At 42.3% G+C, this 19,942-nt stretch overlaps 1 long non-coding RNA gene across 1 annotated transcript; it reads right to left on the bottom strand.

The window, feature by feature from the left end:
* Positions 1–16,742: 16,742 nt before the first annotated feature.
* LOC120987324 lies at positions 16,743–17,221 on the bottom strand. Its single transcript, XR_005775991.1, has 3 exons — positions 17,173–17,221; positions 16,891–16,941; positions 16,743–16,788 (listed from the first exon to the last, which is right to left on the bottom strand). It is a non-coding gene; the product is annotated as an uncharacterized LOC120987324 (long non-coding RNA).
* Between the last annotated feature and the right edge of the window lie 2,721 nt (positions 17,222–19,942).

The raw sequence follows: 19,942 nt of genomic DNA, 5'->3' as shown, positions 1-19,942 counted from the left end.
AACATCCAGTATGTGGCAGTCCTGTGGGCAAAAATGCCTTGTGGATGCTAGAGGTCAGAGGAGAATAGGCCGACTGATTCAAGCTGATAGAAGAGCAACGTTGAATGAAATAACCACTCGTTACAACCGAGGTATGCAGCAAAGAATTTGTGAAGCCACAACACGCACAACCTTGAGGCGGATGGGCTACAACAGCAGAAGACCCCACCGGGTACCACTCATCTCCACTACAAATAGGAAAAAGAGGCTACAATTTGCACAAGCTCACCAAAATTGGACTGTTGAAGACTGGAAAAATGTTGCCTGGTCTGATGAGTCTCGATTTCAGTTGAGACATTCAAATGGTAGAGTCCGAATTTGGCGTAAACAGAATGAGAACATGTATCCATCCTCTGATGGCTACTTCCAGCAGGATAATGCACCATGTCACAAAGCTCGAATCATTTCAAATTGGTTTCTTGAACATGACAATGAGTTCACTGTACTAAAATGGCCTCCACAGTCACCAGATCTCAACCCAATAGAGCATCTTTGGGATGTGGTGGAATGGGAGCTTCGTGCCCTGGATGTGCATCCCTCAAATCTCCATCAACTGCAAGATGCTATCTTATCAATATGGGCCAACATTTCTAAAGAATGCTATCAGCACCTTGTAGAATCAATGCCACGCAGAATTAAGGCAGTTCTGAAGGCAAAAGGGGGTCCAACACCGTATTAGTATGGTGTTCCTAATAATTCTTTAGGTGAGTGTACTGTATGTTTGTAGCGCAAACTGCGCTAAATTGCTCAGTGTTAAGGAGAGCTGTGCATAGGAAGGGACAGACGGTGTAGGGAGTGTAATAGGAAGATTTTTATACAAAAAACTTCTCAGAGACCCAAAAGTCGTTTTAAGAACTATTGTGTGTGACGGCACCAATATATATTTTTAGCACATCCTGCGCAAAATACAGTGTAATAGGTGCCACATCTTCTGTTTAAAGTGTGCACATACCTAAAATATCAGTGACATCCAGTGCACTTTTTCCGTAGAAGGTATCCGCTGCGGACAGTTAAATTATCCGCGCCACATCTCCTGTTTAAAGTGTGTGCATCTCTAAAATATCAGTGACATCTAGTGACGTTTTTCCGTAGATGGTGTCCGCTGACTTCCATTATACTCGGGTGCTCGGTCGAGCACCCGAACATCCCGATGTGTTCAGCCCAAGCATGCTCGATTAACACTAGTGCCTGTCTTTTAGATCTTTTTAATTTAAATGCCTCTTGAATTCCATTACAGCTTCTATGGCTGTTCCTTTCATGACATGGTATAAAAAATATAATAATGTCTCGTATTATTCCTCATTTTACTTATTTAATGCAGGTACTGCTTATTCCTATTTCACAGTTCTTTTTATTTTCCTAAATAAATAATTTTCAAATGTATGTGGATAAAAAAGAGATCTCAGGTTGTGAGGAGAACTATTTTAGACCACACCTGATAGGGCTGTGTGCAAGCCTGAAATCAATATGAGAGCTAATAATTTCTCAAGGATTGTTGATTGGTATAGAAACCATAACTAGAAGCTTTTGGTATCTATTGGTTCCTAACCTTCTTTACTCATTATTCTTTAATATTAATATTCAATTACCTGGCAAGCAGCATATTAATCTTCTTATCTCTCAATCAAATATTTTTCCTTTACTTCAGGTTAGAGACGTGGTAGATGGAGCCCCTGAAGCACTGATGAACAGCACACATGGTAAGCTTAAAACATTAATGCTCCCCACATAACATCTCATGGATTAGGAGGGATGTCATTTTGATGTGTCAAAAAATAGATAGAACGCAAATCCCTTTATTGCCGTTTATCAGATTCATCCTGCGAAAATTGAGTAGGGAAGGCATTTGATCACAATCTTAATTGAAAGGAGGAATTCTTCACGTGCTCCTCTTGCACTAAAGCACTTATTTCTCATACGTATAGAACAGGGATGCCCAACCTACGGCCCTCCAGCTGTTGCAAAACTACAACTCCCAGCATGCTCCAATAGCTGTAGGCTGTCCAGGCATTTTGGGAGTTGTAGTTTTGCAACATCTGGAGGGCCGCAGGTTGAGCATCCCTGGTATAGAAGAGCTTTCAGTTCCATCTCAATCCCCTCTTTAAATTGTATATTGTAAATTGGGGAAAGGGACCTAAACAGATCATTCACATCTACAGTAGTGTCTCTCTTATACAACCTCATAGGGGTAAAAAAAAAAAAATTCTGATAAAACTTTTTAACAACTGGTAGGGTTGTAATAAAATCCATAAATATTCTCTCCTCTTTTACCTTGTTGATTCTCTTTATGTATTTAAAAGTTTCTATCATATCCCCTCTGTCTCGTCTTTCTTCCAAGCTATACATGTTAAGGTCCTTTAACCTTTCCTGGTAAGTTTTATCTGCAATCCATGTACTAGTTTAGTAGCTCTTCTCTGAACTCTCTCCAAAGTATCAATATCCTTCTGGAGATATGGTCTCCAGTACTGACCACATCCAAATGTGGTCTAACTGGTGCTCTGTAGAGCGGCATGAGCACCTCCCTTTTTCTACTGGTAACTCCTCTCCCTATATACCCAAGCATTTTGATAGCATTTCCTGCTGCTCTGTGACATTGTCTGCCTACCTTTAAGTCTTCTGAAATAATGACCCCTAAATCCCTTTCCTCAGATACTGAGGTTAGGACTGTATCACTGATTTTATATTCTGCTCTTGGGTTTTTACGCCCCAGGTGCATTATCTTGCACTTATCAACATTCAATTTTAGTTGCCAGATTTTTGACCATTCCTCTAGTTTTCCTAAATCCTTTTCCATTTGGTGTATCCATCCAGGAACATCAACCCTGTTACAAATCTTTGTGTCATCAGCAAAAAGACACACCTGTCACTACCAGAGCTTTGGGACGTTCTCACAGCTCTGCTTCTCCACCCCTGTGATGATGTCACTACTAGAGCTGGGAGGAGTTCTCACTGCTCTGTTTACTTTTGGTTTCCTTCCTCCCAGCTGTTCCTCATGCGTTTGATTTCCCTCTCTTTATATCACCCCTCCTCCTATTGTAGGGCGTGGATTATAGTTCTCATTTGAGTTGTAGCTCTTGCTTTAGTATCTTCACTTGTAGCTATCAGTTCACTGGACCTGTGTTCTGCTGCAGCAAGCACTCCGGATATTGCCAGCTGTCCTTGGATCCGTCTTCTCTGCGGCTGCAACACCTTCAGCTAAGTGTACAGACATTGTTGTGTACCTCATTGTTTTCTGACTGATCTGAGGTGGCCACGGTTCCCTCCATATACTGAGTAGGGCACCGGTGGCCGTGCCCCTTCCACTATTGTAGGGGTTACAGTGTACATCAGTCTTAGGCACGTGGGCATGCCTCGTTCCGCCATTTGGATCCGGGCATGTGCTTTAGCAGCATAGGGAGAGCTTTGAGGGTCTGACAGGGCTCACCCTTTATCCTCCCTAGTTTGGGTCCGGTCAGTAGCTCTTTTACTGTGTATACTATTGTTGCTCACATACAGCCGTGACAACACCTTACCATCGAGGCCTTCTGCAATTTCGCTGATAAAGATATTAAACAATATGGGTCCCAGAACAGATCCCTGAGGTACCCCACTGGTAACAAGACCATGGTCTGAATATACTCCATTGACTAGAACCCTCTGTTGTCTGTCCCTCAGCCACTGCCTAATCCATTCAACAATATGGGAGTCAACGCACAAAGGCTGCAATTTATTGATAAGCCTTCTATATGGGACAGTATCAAAAGCCTTACTAAGGTCCAGATAAGCGATGTCTACTGCACCTCCGCCATCTATTATTTTAGTCACATTAGATAGTGATATAGTGTAGCTGATTACAGTGCAGGGTATTAGGTAGTGTGATAGAAATTACTGTACTGTGCATTTTCTCCAGTCTCAGGAAACTACTAGCAGCTTGAAAGATGTAGCAAAAGTGGGCATGCCTGTATTGCGTGCGCAATATGCGCATATTACATTGCCAATTTCCGCAATAAAAAAAATAATGACTGGAGATCACGAATTCTAGAATTTGTGAATTTATGGCAAATATCAGGCCACAAATTTGCAAAATATCGTGAAAATGAATATTGCCTATGCTGCTCATCACTATTAAACATTTGGAAAGGGCTGCCCATTTATTGATACCAACATTTTGGTTATCCTCTGAATTACTTTCTATAGCTCCATGAGGGTTGCCCAAATTTTGAGGAAATTTCTCATTCAGAATTAAATATGTTTTCCTTTAAGTTGATTTGGCTTCCTTGGATAATAGCAGTAAAAGGTGGCTCCACAAGGTATTAACTTTCAGATGGTGGATACTGTTAGGTCCATATATATTTGGACACTGACACAAATTTTGTTTTTATTACCTGTTTACTAAAACATATACAAGTTATAGTTATATAATGGACATGGACATAAAGTCCAGACTTTTAGCTTTCATTTGAGGGTATCCACATTAAAATTGGATGAAGAGTTTAGGAGTTTCAGCTCCTTTTTATGTGGCACCCTGTTTTTAAAGGGACCAAAAGGAATTGGACAATTGACTCAATGTCTGTTTTATGAGCAGTTGTGGGCAATATCTTCATTATTTCATTCTTAATTAAGCACATAAAAGGCCTGGAGTTGATTTGAGGTGTGGTGCTTGCATTTTGAAGATTTTGCTGAGAAGTAAACATGCAGTCAGAGGAGCTCTCCATGCAGGTAAAAACAAGCCATCCTTCGGTTGTAAAAACTGAAAAAACCCATCCAAGAAATTGCTACACTATTAGGAGTGGAAATATCTACAATTTGGTACATCCTGAGAGAAAAATAAAGCACTGGTGACCTCAATAATGCAAAAAGACCTGGACGCCCACGGAAGACAACAGTGGTGAATGATCTCAGAATAATTACCATGGTGAAGAGAAACCCCTTCACAACAGCCAACCAAGTGAACAACACTCTCCAGGATATAGGAGTATCAATATCAAAATCTATCATAAAGAGAAGACTGCATGAAAGCAAATACAGAGGGTTCACTGCACGGTGCAAGCCACTCATAAGCCTCAAGAATAAGAAGGCTAGATTGTACTTTGCTAAAAAAAACATCTTAAAAAACCAGCACACTTCTGGAAGAACATTCTTTGGACAGATGAAACCAAGAACAACCTTTACTAGAATAATGAAAAGAAAAAAGTATGGTGAAGGCATGGTACAGCTCATGATCCAAAGCATACTGTACCACATCATCTGTAAAACACGGCAAAGGCAGTGTGATGGCTTGGGAATGCATGGCTGCCAGTGGCACTGGGTCACTAGTGTTTATTGATGATGTAACACAGGACAGAAGCAGCCGGATGAATTGTGGGGTTTTCAGAGACATACTGTGTGCTCAAATCCAGCCAAATGCAGCCAAACTGATTTGTCGGTATTTCATAATACAGATGGACTGTCACGTGCCGGGGTTCCAAGGCAGACCTCTGGGACATACTATGAGCAGGTCACAGGCAGAAAGAACAGACATGACAGAGAATCAGGTTAACAGAAGTGGTAACAAAACCTCAGGACCAAGGGTACCTGAGGACCACAGCAAAACCCAGAGGGCAGAGCCAGTGAACCCCATACTACACAGAGCCCTGGATGGTGGGGATGACTGGGCCGAGGGCTCACTGGTCGCACCTCCAGGAAGGTCCTGGACTGCTTGGCCCTTACCTGCCAGGAACAGGCTGGTGAAACCTCCAGTAAAATAGACAAACAGAACCAGAGGAAAACAAAGGTTAGCGATTCCCCCTCCGGGGAAGCCAGGAACCCCCTTCTGGAAGAGAAATGAAACAAACTTACAGGGCAGAAACAGATAACGGATGCAGTTACGCACTTCTAGGCGCTCAGATGCAGATATGCTCTGCTAGGCGAAAACATGGAACAGATCAGGAACAAATAACATCATACAGAGCAGGAACAGATCAGAACAGGACATATAAAATACACCAGAACCGAGCAGGTACAGACGAACAGAGACTAACAATGCAAAACCAGGCAGAAGAGTAACAGAAAACCCCCAGGAACAGAAGCGAGGTGTAACACCTAGCAGCACAGACAGGACTCAGGACAGACTGAAAAAGACTGAACAGAACTGACCCCCAGAACCACATCTCACAGGTCTATATAGCTGGGAAACGAGGCACCTGGGAAGACACACCCAGGCACAGCAGACAAGGGAATTAACTCCATCAGCACTGGAGCTCAGACAGCCACGACACACAGGAACAGAACTGGACGTTGCCATAGGCAACCAGGATACATGGATACAGAACTGGGTGTTGCCCTTGGCAACCAGGGTACACAGATACAGAACTACAGACACAGTCAAAGGGCTACACACATACACGGGCAGGTTCACACTAATACCTCAGCCAACACGCAGCCAAAAGCAACCAGCCTGCACGGAATCACCCGCAGCCAGTACGCAAAAGGCATGCAGCCAGCCTGCATGGCAAATACACGTCACGGTGAACCGCACCGTGACATGGACAATGACCCAAAACATAAAGCCAAAGCAACCGAGGAGTTTATTAAAGCAAGGAAGTGGAATATTATTGAATGGCCAAGTCAGTCACCTGATCTGAACCCAATAGAGCATTTCACTTGTTAAAGACTAAACTTCAGACAGAAAGGCCCACAAGCAAACAGCAACTGAAAATCTCTGGTGATGTCCATGAGTTCAAGACTTCAGGCAGTCATTGCCAACAAAAGGTTTTCAACAAAGTATTAGAAATTAACATTTTATTTACAATTATTAAATTTTTCCAATTACTTTTGTGCCCCTGAAATGAAGGGATAGAGTTTAAAAAATGCTTTAGTTCCTCATATTTTTATGCAATCATTTTGTTCAACCCACTGAATTAAAGTAAAGTCTGAACCTTAACTGCATCTGAATTGTTTTGTTCAAAATCCAATGTGGTAATGTGCAGAACAAAAATTTGAAAATTTTTGTTTCTGTACCAAATATATATGGACCTAACTGTATATGCATTACATTGCTTTGCTTTTTCTCATAATATTGTGTCATAGCGAAAATATTTTGCACCACCAAAGTGGTAGCCATGTTGTATAATTCAAATGGTACAAACCCCTTTAAAATCAATTTTAACTCCAGATTGTAATGCAGCAACACAGAAAGGAAAACACTGGGGGGGGGGGGATACTTTTGCAAGGCACTGTACATTTATTTAGGGTCCATTAAAGGTTTCAAATCAAAGTAATGGGAGATGGAATAAAAGCTGTATTTACAGTTTATGCTGCCCTAGGCACATTTAGTACTCACACCCCCTATTAGTTTGTATATAGTCCCTAATAGTTTGGCTATAGCTGCCTATAGACTTAAGGGTATGAAGTATAGTAGCCACATAAAATGATTCTGACCATGCTGTAAAAACATTGTAAAAATGTACTTGGTTTTACCATGCATGCTTTGGTTTTGTGGTCACAGGCATCTAACCCATAAGATGCCATATTCAATTGTGACCATGGCAGCTGAAGTGGCTTTCCCAGGAGTGCCGAGCTCCCGGGGCCTGAACTGCTTTCCTGCACTGACTTTCGGAAAGCTGTTCATTGGTTGTGATATGCCAGAGCATGTGTGAGGCAAGCTGGTCTATCACAGGTATATTCCTTTGGAGGCCTGCAGGTGGCAGTGCTCCATAGGAATATAATACATTTTACACTCATTACTGTATCAAAGCAGTAGTGTATTTTATTTTTCCAAATCATCCTCCTTTCCCCAGTTTTAAAATAAATAATAAAACATATATTTCCACCACTGCATCCCCAAATCCCCAAACTATAAAAATATAAAAATATAAGTGTATTTATCCCCAGGGGTAGGCAACCTCCGGCACTCCAGGTGTTGTGAAACTACAACTCCCAGCATGCATACTTGCTCTGCTCTTCTCAGAACTCTCATAGAAATGAATGGAGCATGCTGGGAATTGAAGTTTCACAACAGCTGGAGTGCCGAAGGTTGCTGATACATCTCAACAGACAACAAGATCCAAATGGGAGATTAGCTTTTTTTTTTTTTTTTTTGCTTGGTTCACTTTTCCCCAATAAAATAATAAAAAGCAATCAAAATGTCACACACACTGCGAAATGGTATTAATAAAAACTACAGATGGTCTCACAAAAAATGAGACCCCACAAGGCTACTGTACATAGATGGACATCTAACAATGCAATAAAAACTATACAAAAATATTAAAACATTAAAAATATTAAAATCAAAGAAAAACGATACAAATGAAGAGAACGTGTCAGTTTTACCGCTTAGGGAACACCATAAAAGTAAAACTATTAAATGGCGCCATTAGAAAGTGCAAGCAAACCTTCATACATATGAGAATGGGAAATAAAAAATTTAATAAAAAAGTAACGGCTCCAGGAAGGCAATGAGTGAAAAATAAACATGCAAAAAAATTGAAAATCATGAAGGGTTAACCTGGAAAAATGCATGCCAAATCCACATCGCAAAACCACAGCAAATGCAGTTAAGCCAAGTGAGGTTTTAAATGCCATTTTGACTGTGTGATTAAACACATCTCATCCAAACACACCCCTTACACGGTTGCCAGTGAAATATAAACCTAATGCACTAGTCTGAAGCTGTCTCCATCAATGGATGATCCACGCTATAATTGGAAAAATCATAGAATGGAAACATCATCCCATTCAGCTTTGATTTTCCCTCAAGGTTTATTCACTGAAGTGAGTGGTTCTGCAAGAACAATAGAAAAGACGAGGACATAAGGCTACTTTCACACTGGCGTTTTGGTCTCCGTTTTTGAAATCCGTTCAGGACTCTCACAAGCGGATAAAAACGGATCAGTTTTGCCCTTATTGCATTCTGAATGGATAAGGATCTGCTCAGAATGCATCAGTTTGCCTCCGATCCATCTCCATTCCGCTTTGGAGGCGGACACCAAAACGCTGTTTGCAGAGTTTTGGTGTCCGTCTGACGAAACTGAGCCAAACGGATCCGTCCTGACACACAATGTAAGTCAATGAGGGCGGATCTGTTTTCACTGACACAATCTGGCACAATAGAAAACGGATCCCCCCCCTCCCATTGACTTTCAATGGTGTTCAAGAAGGATCCGTTTTGGCTATGTTAAAGATAATACAAACGGATCGGTTCTGAACGGATGCATGCGGTTGTATTATCTGAACGGATGTGTTTGTGCAGATCCATGACGGATTCGCACCAAACGCGAGTGTGAAAGTAGCCTTATCTGTGTGTGGTCCATATAAAAATGTGTCTGCATTCATGCATTTAAAATCAAACTGGTTTAACATTGTTTAACTGAATGAGTATATATATATATTTAAACATAGTACTGATTTTGTGTTAGTGTGTGGACTATGGACTACAGAATCTCCGTACAGCATTCAAATTAAGTTTTGGTGGATTAGCTCAACACTTATTATTACTTTTGTCAGTTTCAAGACATTTAATTGACCATAGTGGATATTTATATCTTGAACGGAAGGGTACCAACAATTTTGTCCACATGTGTACGTATAGTCTCTACATGCAAGTATGTACACAACTGTGCTGCCTACATGTAGTGATGAGCGGCAGGGGTCATATTCGAATTCGCGATATTTCGCGAATATTTCGCGAATATTTTGTAGAATATTCGCCGAAAATTTGCAAATTCTAAAATTTTCGGAATTAGAATTTTCATATTCTAATTTTTTATTGCAAATTTTTCAATTTACAACTATTAGACAAAGAAGATTATAGCACCATATTAGCTAAATTGCTCTATATTTGATTTTTTTCGAATATTCTCTATATTGCTATAACTTAGTTTTTTGAATATTCGTAATATTCTAAAACAAGAATATATAGCAATATAGCAAATATTCGAAAAAAACGAATATAGAGCAATTTAGCTAATATAGTGCTATAATCTTTTTTTTTATAGTTGTAATTTTTTTCCAATCTGAAATTCAGATGAGAAAAAAATTACAACTATTAGACAAAGAAGATTATAGCACTATATCAGCTAAATTGCTCTATATTCGTTTTTTTTTTTTCGAATATTCGCTATATTGCTATAACTTCGTTTTTTTAAATATTCGTAATATTCTAAAACAAGAATATATAGCAATATAGCGAATATTCGAAAAAAATGAATATAGAGCAAAATTCGCAAACACTACTACTTCTAAAGTCAAGTATATTGCAGCCTTCTTATTGGCCCACAAGCTAGAAGCAGTGAGGGATCATGTGTACTGATTAAAAAAAATAAAAAATAAAAAATAATTTGAATATTCTAAATTTCGAATATATATAACTATATTCGAAATATTCTCGAATTTTCGAAGTACCTATATTCGTGATAAAAATTCGAAATTTGAATATTCGTGATCAACACTACCTACATGTACTGTATACGCACACTGCACTACACATGAGCAGACATACATACTCACTCCATTTATGTTTTAATATATACTGCACACATTTGCTAAATATGTGTGTGCTTCTATGACATCACAAGTGAGTTACAGGGAGGAAAACAGCTAGGACTTTAAATTCAGTTTTCACTCAGGTAAGCTATTCTGACATCATAAGCAAGTATAAGGTAAGCTGCCGTCACATATGGGTTTCAGGTAGATAATTTGGTGTTGGTGCCAGTCAGGTAGACGTAGAGCATACAGTGCATACATCTCCCTACCTCTCCTTCCTGTCCTGAGTTCTGTTCTGTGTACACTCCCTCCATCTCCTATCAGTTCTGGCTGAGTTTCAACATCCCACAAGAAGCCTTAACATCCGGTTCAGACCTGAGCGTTTTACAGCGCGTTCCTACGTGCTGTAAAACGCTCAAAAGGAGAAACCAATGCTTCCCTATCAGCATGGTTCTCACCTGGGCGTTTTACAGCGTGTATGATCGTGCTGTAAAAAACGCCCGACGCCCCAAGAAGTTCAGGAGCTTCTTTGGGGCGTAGTGTTGCGCGTTCCCGTACATAGACTTCCGGGAACGCGCGACAATGGGCGTTTGCTTGTCTCCGCGGCGCGATTGTAAGCGCTCGTACAATCGCGCATACAGAGCGTACGTTCAGTACGCTCTGGTGTGAACCCAGCGTTAAGGGAACCTGTCATCAATCTTATGCTGAACTCACAAAGGACACTAGAAAGTAGTGACAGAAATGCTGATGTCGGTGGTGCGTCACTCATGAGCTAAAAGTCAGTGGTTGCTGAGAACCAGCATCATAATCATTGCAGCCCAGGCCTTCCGAAGAGTCAAATCTACCTGATAAGAGTCCTGGTTATTCATAAGCTCTTGCTCTCCCCGCCCATCTGCTAAAGATCGGCAGTTCTCTTCTAGGGAGAAAAGTAAGTAGAAGACTGCCAATCATCAGCAGATGGACGAGAGAGCGGGAGATTATGAATAACCAGGACTCTTCTCAGGTAGATTTGACTCTTTTCAAGGCCTGGGCTGCAATGATTATGATGTTGGTTCTCGGCAACCACTTACTTTTAGCACATGAGTGACACATCGCTGAAATCAGCATTTCTGTCACTATTTTATGCTGCCCTCAGTGAGATCAGCATAAAGTTGATGACAGGTTCCCTAGGGTTGTGTCACGAAGCATATTCAACATTTTTCAAACCAGCACCTGGATCTGAATACTTTTGTAATTGTGTGTAATTAAAAGTTTGTATAACCAATGAGCTATTCAATAAAATGTATCTGTACAGCGTCACCTGCTGTTTTTTCTTTTCCTTATTTAGTGTCCGTCTCACAGATGGCTGAATGTCCTCTGTTTTAGGCTACGTCTACATGACGATATTTGTCGTGCGACATTTTGTTGCACTAATGTCGCGCGACAATTTTTATAATGGCAGTCTATGGTGTCGCACTGCAACATGCAACATACTGCGACTGCAACACAACAGTCGCAGAAAATCCATTCGACATTATAAAAATTGTCGCGCGACATTAGTGCAACAAAATGTTGTGCTACAAATGTTGCAGTGTAGTTGTGCCCTATCTGTTGCACGACTTATTGTCGCGCGACAAATGTCGTCGTGTAGACGTAGCCTAAATCTTCAACTGCCACCAGCCATATGTTCTGTTAGAAGCTGTGGCAGTAACAGGGAGAGAGTTGAAGAGGAAAGGACACACCCTCTCCGCTGCCAGCCTGAAGATAATCTAGCAGAGCTGTTGAAACAGTGAATGGGGAGATCTCTGGACCCATGTGAGGTACAGGGCTGGTTCTAGCTTTGTTAGAAAGGTATTGTCAATAGAAATAAGCAAATCGAAGCTGGCAAAGTGGCATTCATTTAGAATTTCAGGAAAAGTTGAATTCGCAACGAAAGCAAATTTCCTTGCATTTCATGGTAATACATCTAATTTTTCCTAAAATGGCGGCTACATGTGTGAGGACTGAGGACATGGGGCAAAGAACTCTGGGAAGGTGGGATCACCCAATTTGAAATGCCTGCATGCAGCCAATCAGCAGCCAGCCAGCACTGTGATGTCACAGCCCTATAAATTTTCGATTCTGACATTTTCCAGTGTACAGAGTGCAGGGACAGACGTGTGAAGGCGCTAGATCCAAATTATGTCACCTTGCCACTCTGTGGTCTGATGATGCTGCTGCCATATCCACATTATGTCACCATGCCACTCTGTGGTATCCTCCTGCTGCTGCTGCCATATGCTGCCTTGCGACTCTGCAGTATCCTCCTTCTGCTACTTCTGCTGCCATATCCACATTATGTCACCCTACCACTCTGTGGTCTGATGATGCTTCTGCCATATCCACATTATGTCACCTTGCCACTCTGTGGTATCCTCCTGCTGCTACTGCTGCTGCCATATCCACATTGTGTCGCCTTGCCACTCTGTGTTATCCTCCTGCTGCTGCCAGATCAAAATTTTGTCAGCTTGCCACTTTGTGGTCTGATGATGTTGCTGCCATATCCACATTATGTCACCTTGCCACTCTGTTGTTTCCTCCTGCTGCCACTGCTACTGCCATATCCACATTATATCAACTGGTCACTCTGTGGTTTCCTCCTGCTGCTGCTGCTGCCAGATCTAAATTATGTCACCTTGCCACTCTGTGGTCTGATGCTGCTGCTGCTATATCCACATTATGTCATCTTTCCACTCTGTGGTATCTTCCTGCTGCTTCTGCTGCTGTCATAGCCACATTATGTCACCTTTCCACTCTGTGGTATCCTTCTGCTGCTGCCATAACCACATTATGTCACCTTGCCACTCTGGGGTTTCCTCCTGCTGCTACTGCTGCTGCTATATGCTATATTCACATTATGTCACCTTGCCACTCTCTGGTTCCCTCCTGCTGCTTCTGCCAGATCTAAATTATGTTGCCTTGCCACTCTGTTGTCTGATACTGCTGCTGTCATCTCCACAGTATGTCACCTTTCCACTATGTGGTATCCTCCTGCTGCTTCTGCTGCGGTCATAGCCAGATTATGTCACCTTTCCACTCTGTGGTATCCTTCTGCTGCTACTGCTACTGCCATAACCACATTATGTCACCTTGCCACTCTGGGGTTTCCTCCTGCTGCTATATGCTATATTCACATTATGTCACCTTGCCACTCTCTGCTTTCCTCCTGCTGCTTCTGCCAGATCTAAATTATGTTACCTTGCCACTCTGTTGTCTGATGCTGCTGCTGTCATCTCCACAGTATGTCACCTTTCCACTCTGTGGTATCCTCCTGCTGCAGCTACTGCTGCTATATCCACATTATGTCATCTTGCCAGTCTGTGGTCTGATGATGCTTCTGCTATATACACATTATGTCACCTTGCCACTCTGTGGTATCCTCCTGCTGCTGCTGCTGCCATATCCATATTATGTCACCTTGCTACTCTGTTGTCTGATGATGATGCTGCTGCCATCTTCACACTATGCCACCTTGCCACTCTGTGGTCTCTTGATCCTGCTGCTGCTACTGCCATCTCCACACTATGTTACCTTGCCACACTATGGTATCTTACTGCTGCCATATCTAATTTATGTCACCTTGCCGCTCTCTAGTCCGATGATGCTGCTGCCATATCCACATAATGTCACCTTTCCGCTCTGTGGTCTGATGATGATGCTGCCATATCCACATTATTTTACTTTTCCACTCTGTGGTATCCTCCTGCTGCTGCTACCATATCCACATTATGTCAACTTTCCACTCTGTGGTATCCTCCTGCTGCTACTGCTGCTGCCATATCCTCATTATGTCACCTTTCCAGTCTGTGCTATTCTCCTGCTGCTAATGCTGCTGCCAGTTTCACATTATGTCACCTTGCGACTCTGCAGTATCCTCCTTCTGCTACTTCTGCTGCCTTATCAACATTATGTCACCTTACCACTCTGTGGTCTGATGTTACTTCTGCCATATCCACATTATGTCACCTTGCCACTCTGTTGTATCCTCCTGCTGCTGCCATATCCACATTATAGCACCTTGCCACTCTGTGGTCTGATGATGCTGCTGCCATATCCACATTATGTCACCTTGCCACTCTGTGGTCTGATGATGATGCTGTCATATACACAATATGTCACCTTGCCATTCTGTGGTATCCTCCTGCTGCTACAGCTGCTGTCATATCCACATTTTGTCACCTTTCCACTCTGTGGTATCCTCCTGCTGCTGCCATATCCACATTATGGCATCTTGCCACTCTGTGGTCTGATGATGCTGCTGCCATATCCACATTATGTCACCTTGCCACTCTGTGGTCTGATGATGATGCTGTCATATCCACAATATGTCACCTTGCCATTCTGTGGTATCCTCCTGCTGCTACAGCTGCTGTCATATCCACATTTTGTCACCTTTCCACTCTGTGGTATCCTCCTGCTGCTACTGCTGCTCCCATATCCACATTATGTCACTTTGCCACTCTGTGGTATCCTCCTGCTGCTACTGCTACTGCCATATCCACATTATGTCACCTTGCTACTCTGTTGTCTGATGATGCTTCTGCCATCTTCACACTATGTCACCTTGCCACTCTGTGGCATCCTACTGCTGCCATATCTAATTTATGTCACCTTGCCGCTCTCTGGTCCGATGATGCTGCTGCCATATCCACATAATGTCACCTTTTCGCTCTGTGGTCTGATGATGCTGCTGCCATATCCACATTATTTCACCTTTCCACTCTGTGGTATCCTCCTGCTGCTACTGCTGCTACCATATCCACATTATGTCAACTTTCCACTCTGTGGTATCCTCCTGCTGCTACTGCTGCTGCCATATCCACATTATGTCCCCTTTCCACTCTGTGCTATTCTCCTGCTGCTAATGCTGCTGCCATTTTCACATTATGTCACCTTGCGACTCTGCAGTATCCTCCTTCTGCTACTTCTGCGGCCTTATCAACATTATGTCACCTTACCACTCTGTGGTCTGATGTTACTGCTGCCATATCCACATTATGTCACCTTGCCACTCTGTTGTATCCTCCTGCTGCTGCCATATCCACATTATAGCACCTTGCCACTCTGTGGTCTGATGATGCTGCTGCCATATCCACATTATGTCACCTTGCCACTCTGTGGTCTGATGATGATGCTGTCATATCCACAATATGTCACCTTGCCATTCTGTGGTATCCTCCTGCTGCTACAGCTTCTGTCATATCCACATTTTGTCACCTTTCCACTCTGTGGTATCCTCCTGCTGCTACTGCTGCTGCCATATCCACATTATGTCCCCTTTCCACTCTGTGCTATTCTCCTGCTGCTAATGCTGCTGCCATTTTCACATTATGTCACCTTGCGACTCTGCAGTATCCTCCTTCTGCTACTTCTGCGGCCTTATCAACATTATGTCACCTTACCACTCTGTGGTCTGATGTTACTGCTGCCATATCCACATTATGTCACCTTGCCACTCTGTTGTATCCTCCTGCTGCTGCCATATCCACATTATAGCACCTTGCCACTCTGTGGTCTGATGATGCTGCTGCCATATCCACATTATGTCACCTTGCCACTCTGTGGTCTGATGATGATGCTGTCATATCCACAATATGTCACCTTGCCATTCTGTGGTATCCTCCTGCTGCTACAGCTGCTGTCATATCCACATTTTGTCACCTTTTCACTCTGTGGTATTCTCCTGCTGCTACTGCTGCTCCCATATCCACATTATGTCACTTTGCCACTCTGTGGTACTCTCCTGCTGCTACTGCTACTGCCATATCCACATTATGTCACCTTGCCACTCTGTTGCCTGATGATGCTGCTGCTGCTGCCATCTTCACACTATGTCACCTTGCCACTCTGTGGTCTCTTGATGCTGCTGCTGCTACTGCCATCTTCACACTATCTTACCTTGCCACACTGTGGTATCCTACTGCTGCCATATCTAATCTATGTCACCTTGCCGCCCTGTAGTCCGATGATGCTGTTGCCATATCCACATAATGTGACCTTTTCGCTCTGTGGTCTGATGATGCTGCTGCCATATCCACATTATTTCACCTTTCCACTCTGTGGTATCCTCCTGCTGCTACTGCTGCTACCATATCTACATTATGTCAACTTTCCACTCTGTGGTATCCTCCTGCTGCTACTGCTGCTGCCATATCCACATTATGTCACCTTTCCACTCTGTGCTATTCTCCTGCTGCTAATGCTGCTGCCATTTTCACATTATGTCACCTTGCGACTCTGCAGTATCCTCCTTCTGCTACTTCTGCTGCCTTATCAACATTATGTCACCTTACCACTCTGTGGTCTGATGTTACTGCTGCCATATCCACATTATGTCACCTTGCCACTCTGTTGTATCCTCCTGCTGCTGCCATATCCACATTATAGCACCTTGCCACTCTGTGGTCTGATGATGCTGCTGCCATATCCACATTATGTCACCTTGCCACTCTGTGGTATGATGATGATGCTGTCATATCCACAATATGTCACCTTGCCTTTCTGTGGTATCCTCCTGCTGCTACAGCTGCTGTCATATCCACATTTTGTCACCTTTCCACTCTGTGGTATCCTCCTGCTGCTACTGCTGCTCCCATATCCACATTATGTCACTTTGCCACTCTGTGGTATCCTCCTGCTGATACTGCTACTGCCATATCCACATTATGTCACCTTGCCACACTGTGGTATCCTCCTGCTGCTACTGCTACTGCCATATCCACATTATTAGAAGAAATAGTAAGAGGGGCACACCTGCATCCGGATTCACACAGAGCACTAGCCAATGATGTTGCTAAATTATTTATTATATATAGCCATAAAAATCAAATCAAATAAGCGGTACCTCTATTACATAACAATAAAATGACATAAAATACATGCATTAATAACTACTAAAATTGATGTGACCAAACTAAGAAGTTGATTGTATGCACGATAGTGCTTGCCAAGAGTCTTGTATATGACTGTTGGAGCGTGGCCAATAAGTTTTTTGGTTAAGTCTCCGGTATTATTGCACTTATAAAGTGCGTGGTTCCCCTTTATATCCTCGGTTTTATTGTGACGGTTTGGTGTAAAAAGTTCCAATGTAGCCGATGCTTTTACAAATGAGTATAGTTTCCTCTCAATTTGTTGAATATATATTCACGGCTATAGCATATGCGTCTGCTACTACACCGTAGTCTATTCAAGTTATGTTACTCACTGTTTAGAGCGATAAGGTTTCCGAGTGTTCGTGCCTAGCGTGTCGTCCCACGTGTTGCGGCACAGATAATCTTACCTCCGATCTGCTCTTGAAGTGAGTGAACAGGCTTCCAAGGTAAGGAACAGTCCGCTGGACGCCGGGGTCTGAAAGTAATTAGACCTTCTTTGATAATCAGCGTTACCTCGTGGCTATTCGTACTAGACACGGCGGGACTCTTGCTCTTTCCTATGAAACATTCGGGAGCGCTCCAGAAATTCTCAGATGATCCGCAGGTTATGGGCTGCGGTTTCTTCTTCCTTTGAGACTTATATACGCGTTTCGGAGTTAACAAAGACTCCTTCCTCAGTGGTCAAGTCTCATCTGTTGTATGGTGGTTTATATAGTCCGGGATCAATTATCTCATTAAGGTTATTACATCATCTTAGGGTGAACCCAAAACTCTGGATTTGACTTGCCTGGCCATTTAGTGCTTTGTATATAGTTGGTTACATAAGGGTTAAAAGTATGTTAAAACATGACAAAAAATATATGTTATTAAAAGTATATGTTATTAAAAGTAGTATCTGCTACACATTGGCTTAGCTTAATATCAATATATATTACTTAAAAAAACTCCTTTATAGGTGGGATGCGATTTTTATACGCTGTATATCTTCAGGACTGACTGGTCATGCAAAACATCAGGTATGTTGTACATTTTGTAAAAAATGTGTGTTTTAAGATAGCGCTGTCTGCGCATTATTCATGTGCGATTTTTGTTTAAGGTGCGTTTTTATAAGAAGTGTATGTTTTAAAATAGCGCTATCTGCGCATTATTCATATGCGGTTTAAAGTGCATTTTATGTAAAGTGCGATTTTTCATGTGTATGCGTCAGAAGAAAGGGAAACTGAGACTCACAACAGATCCTGTCTGTGTAGCAGCTGTAAGGTCTCTATGGTCCTTTCAGAAATGGCTTATGATTTGGTAGCCAAAATCAGGAGTGGGTACAAAACACAGAAGACATGCACGTATTCCATTCACGTGTCATCTCTGTTTTAGATCCACTCCTGTTTTTTTTTTGCATTAGCAATACTGATGAATTACTGATCAAATGCTCAAAAGCTGACCATGTGAAGGCGGATGCTCCATAGACAGGATCCGTTTTTTGGGGGTTATTGTTCTAACGGATCAGAGAAAGGGCAAAATAATATGTGACATCAACACAAACTTACTGCTGACACCCTCTACACTCTGCCAGGGGGCTCTACTTGTATAAGCGTTTAATAAAACAGGTTCTGTAGACATCTATGTGGAATTAGCTGATGACGGTGTAAAAGGAGTGCGCTTCTTCTTGGCGCTAACATCGACCTGTAAGGCTGAGTTCACACTTGAGTTATTTGGTCAGTTTTGGCCCCGGGACTGCCCAAATAAGTGAAGTGTGCAGTGATTCTAAGAGTGACGCCTGTCACGTGCATGTCATACAAACTCACAGTATGGTTTCTCTACCAATGCAGACTCCCTATGTGTGTTACTGCAAGGCACAGTGTTCTACATCACTATAAAGGCTCTCTGCAGCCAGGAAATAGCCGCTGTTTAACGTAATTCGCAGCAAATTTATTCGGATCGAATCAAATTTTTCCGAAAAAAATTCAGCGAACCGGCGAATCGAATCTTTGAAAAATTCTTTGTCACGTACAGTACTATATGATGTCTGATTTTCATTTTATACATCAGTTACAACATGAGCCCTTTAGTGCCATCATTTCTTCTTTGCAGTTTAGGCAGGAGAGGGAGGGGGACACATGCTCTGTAATTATCCTACATCGTATACATCGTGCCCTAGCTGTATTACAAATCAACCAGCCAGCTCTATACAGAGTGATTCTATCCCTAAGGAAGCTGCCTTTGCTGGTAAGCAGAAATTAGTACAGTGAGCAGGGACTCGAGGGGAAGAAAAGAAAGGAATGAAATGTTCCTCCCTTGCCTCTGAAGTAGAATAGCAAAGCAGCAGTTAGCTGAGGCTTATGGCTGCTCCACTCATCAACATTGCTATCCTTTAGTGATTTCATGCGATCACAGGATTGTGGCATTTCTTCAATTAACCATCTCTCCTTGTAAACTTACAGATACTGTTCTGCTTTATTTGAAAAACTTGAAATGAAAGTTGTAAATGACGTTTATTTACTCTACCTTCAATAACTTTTATTAAAAGCATGGATGCTCAACCTGTGGCCCTCTAGCTGTTGCAAAACTAAAAC

This window comes from Bufo bufo, chromosome 1, assembly GCF_905171765.1.
Source record: "Bufo bufo chromosome 1, aBufBuf1.1, whole genome shotgun sequence".
Taxonomy (NCBI): Eukaryota; Metazoa; Chordata; class Amphibia; order Anura; family Bufonidae; genus Bufo; species Bufo bufo.
The sequence above is the reverse complement of the archived record's forward strand: the minus strand, read 5'-3'. Positions and strand labels throughout refer to the sequence as shown.